A 4102-nucleotide genomic window follows, 5' to 3' on the forward strand; every position below is an offset into this window, starting at 1 on the left:
TAAACTATTTGGCTTCAACCAAGGACCTGAAACTTTGCCTTGGGGGTCAACTCGAATTCTCCGGCTTCTCTGACTCTGACTGGGCTGAGGATCGTGATGATCGCCGGTCCACTTCCGCCTACACTTACCGCATTGGGGACAGCGCCATCTCCTGGAAGTCCAGAAAACAGGCAACAGTTTCCTTATCCAGCACCAAAGCGGAATACAAAGCTCTCTCCGACTCTTGTAAGGAGGGCCTTTAAATCCGACATCTCCTCAGCTAACTCCATCTTCGACCAGACACAGCAGTTCCCCTTCACGTTGACAATGAGGGAGCCGAAGCCTTAGCAAAAAATCCCAAACACCACGCACAAACCAAACATATCCATGTGCGCTACCACTTCATCAGAGCATGTATTCAAGAAGGCGAAATTTCACTTCTCCATGTCTCAACCAAAGACATGTTAGCTGACATGTTGACCAAACCACTTCCCCGTGTCGCTCTGGAAAAACACCCTCAAACGTTTGGAATTGTCGAATAACACTTCTATCCCTAATCTTCTACTTCCCTTCTAAATATCCCTTCCATTCCTTTTCTCTCTTCTCTCACTCTACTCCAGAAATATCCCTCTCTTCTTATCCACTAATCTTATTTTCTTCCTTCAATTTATCTCTTTGTTTCTCTTTCCTCTCTCTTTTTTTGTGTCACATGTATGCAGCAGGGGTGTTAAGATAGTCTAGGCTTAGTCTCTATTTTTTTCTTTTCTGTGCTACACACATGTTTCTTTCATTTCACACACATTTCACCTGATGTATGTAGTGTACCTGAGACTGCGGGCGTGGAAGGCTCCTTTCCTCATCCTTCCACACTCCACGCTCACTCACCTCACCTCGTGCCCGTTGCTCTCAGGTACAGTAGTTCCTTTCTCTCACTTATCATCTTTTCCTTTGTTTCTCTTTTCTCTTCTGCTTGTGTGTAATGAATGATCCCTCCACACGCCACGCTCACTCACCTCACCTCGTGCCCGTTGCTCTCAGGCCTAGTTCATCTTATCAGGTTCAGTTTTGAGGAGCATCATTTCCTCTCAACCAGCCATTTATTCTGCTGCCACTTGGTAATCCTTGTAGGCTTGTATCAACGGTGGGCCGCTACGCTAACCATAGCGGTTAGTGTAGCTTAGCACAGCACAAATGCACTATCTTTTAGTTTAGCATTACCGCAATTGCACGCATCTGCACTAATGCTACGCGCACAGGGTGCGCAGCTAAATTAGCTGTTAGTGTAGCGTTAGCGCAGATGCGGGCAATTGCGCTAACGTTACACACGCAGGGCGCAAAGAAGCGCGCGCTACGCTGCGCTACAGCGCTTTTAGCGGAAAAAAGGCCTTTTGTCCGCTAAAAGCAACTGTAGCGGCGCGCTAACGCTAGCAAAGAATTGGTGCGCTGTGAGCACCTCTGAAAATTAGCGCAGCGTAGCGGCGCTAGTAGCGCACTAACGCTATTCCAAATTGGCGGGCGCTTTTTGCCGCTATGCTAACACGTAGCGCTGAAATAGCGTAGCGTAGTGGCCCACCGTTGCTTGTATGGCATTCTGCTGCTGGAAATGTAACATCAGCTTAACAAAATCTTCAGTTGTTGTCAATGTTGAAGATCTCTTGCCATGCTTCCAGGAGTTGGAATTTGGGATGGAAGGGTGTTGATTAGACATGGTGGGTCCTTCCAGGAACAGCAAAGGAGGGGAGGGGGTCTGACTTCTCCGCTAGTGAGAGCTTGGCAAGTGGGGCAATGACTGTTGCACTGACCAAGGTTGCTGTTGGTTTGGATTGAGACCAAAAATCCGCAGAGTTCAGTGACAGGAAAACTGCTCATACCACTGTGTTACAGTGGTTAATGCCAGAAATGCTGGCAACTCCATGTAAATGCGGGGAAGTCCGCAGCAATGCCTTTCAATACCTGGAAAATATCTGGCAATTTTAGTTTCCTCTCTCTTTCATCTCCTTGCGTCAGCCTCCCACAATTGGCATCTTAGCTCACAGATGCATAATGGTGTTTCTCATGTCCTGCAAGAAAAAAACCATGCTTGAAAGTTTGATTAGTGAGTTTTTCCATGTTTTGGTCCATCTCTATAGATCTTACACGCTGGAAAGATAAATTGACTCAATTGGGCCAGCGGGTTGACCTGCTGGGACAGCAGATTGGCCTGCTGGGACAGCAGATTGGCCTGCTGGGACAGCAGTGGTTGACGTGCTCAGCCAGCAGTTTGACCAGCTCGCCAAGCAGTAATTTTACCTGCTTGGCTTGCATGTTAACTTGCTTGGCCAGCAGGTTGACCTCCTGGTGAAGCAGGTACATATTGTGATTCCGCTTAAGCTTGAACAATTCAACATTTTCAGGGGGTTAAAGTTATGGCCTTTGAGCCACAGCACCGGTAAAATTTTGGTTTTCTGACCAACACAGCTGCAAACTTGGCATGTCAGACCCGTATTGTTGCCCAGCAGGAAGGCTGAAAACCTGAACTCAAATGTCAGGATTCCATGATTTTGAGTTCACAGCTCAAAAATCTGTCCAAGCATTTCTGGAATCACAATACAAATACCTGCTCGGCCAGCAGGTTGGCCTGCTGGGCTCGCGAGTACAGGTCCTGCTGGCCGAGCAGGTACCTGTAGTGTACCCGCTTGGCCAGCAGGGAGCAGGTACCTGTAGTGTACCCGCTTGGCCAGCAGGGAGCAGGTACATACTTGTACCCGCTCCGCCAACCTGCTTGGCCAGCGATTTGAACTGCTTGCCAAGCAGGTACTTTCGACAAGCAGGTACCTGTAGCGGCTTCGAAGCGGGCACAAGTACCTGCTTGGCCAGCAGCTTGACCTGCTTGCGGAGCAGGTCAGGGATATGCTGCTCCGGAGCAGGTTGGGCTGCTTGCCGAGCAGAGGTTGGGCTGCTCGCCGAGCAGAGGTTGGGTTGCTCGCCGAGCAGAGGTTGGGCTGCTCGCCGAGCAGAGGTTGGGCTGCTCGCCGAGCAGAGGTTGGGCTGCTCGCCGAGCAGAGGTTGGGCTGCTCGCCGAGCAGAGGTTGGGCTGCTCGCCGAGCAAGTGCTGTTACCTGCTGGCTGAGCTGGAGCAGGTACCTGTAACTGTACCCGCTCGGCGAGCAGGTCGTCCTGATGGCCAAGCAGGTAAATGTACCAGCTCGGCGAGCTTTTACCTGCGAGTAGGTCAACCTGCTCGCCGGAACAGGTCATCCTGCTGGCCAAGCAGGTAAAAGTACCTGCTCGGCGAGTAATTTAACCTGCTCACTGAGCTGTTCTGAGTGGCAGTGTTACCTGCTCGTCCAGCAGGTTGACCTGCTGGCCGAGCCGGAGCAGGTACATGAAACTGTACCTGCTCGGCCAGCAGATCATCCTGATGGCCGAGCAGGTAGAAGTACCTGCTTGGCGAGTAGGTCAACCTGCTCGTCGCCGCGCAGGTATGGCTGAGCCGGAGCAGCTACCTGTAACTGTTTCTGCTCGGCGAGCAGGTACTTTTACCTGCTTGGCCAGCAGGTTGATCTGCTCGCTGACCAGGTACCTGAACCTGCTTGGCCAGCTGGTTGACCTGCTCGGCCAGCAGCTTGACAGGTTTACCTGCTGGCGAAAGTTTCCTCGGATTAGCCAACAACCAATGATTCAAAATCATCGGTTATTGAGCCACCGATATTCATTTTCCTCGGTGGGCCCCCGACCGAGTTTTCATACGATTGGTTGTGGATGACCAATCGTATGAACTCTCCGTTGAACTGTCAACCGAGCTTCCACTACTTGGTTGGTGGCGGCCGAGGTTGACTCGGCTGACCCCTGACCGGAGAATTGAATTCATCGGTCAGGCATTGTGCCAATTTTGGCTCGGCTGCGGAGCAGCCGACTTTGAATTGGACAGCAAAACCTTTGGGTTGCTGTCCCCCGATGTTGACTTGGGTGCGGATTGCCTGGGATGCACGCAACCAATGTTAAATCGGTTCCGCGCACCCCAGATTAACGGGGATGCATGTATCCAAGCCTCATATGCTGGCAGTGTAGTATTGGGTGGTACAACCAGACCTATACAATAACAGAAAGGCTTGGCTATAGTAGAGTGTAGTATAGGCCCATT

The sequence above is a fragment of the Puccinia triticina genome, chromosome 9A, assembly GCF_026914185.1.
Source record: "Puccinia triticina chromosome 9A, complete sequence".
NCBI lineage: Eukaryota > Fungi > Basidiomycota > Pucciniomycetes > Pucciniales > Pucciniaceae > Puccinia > Puccinia triticina.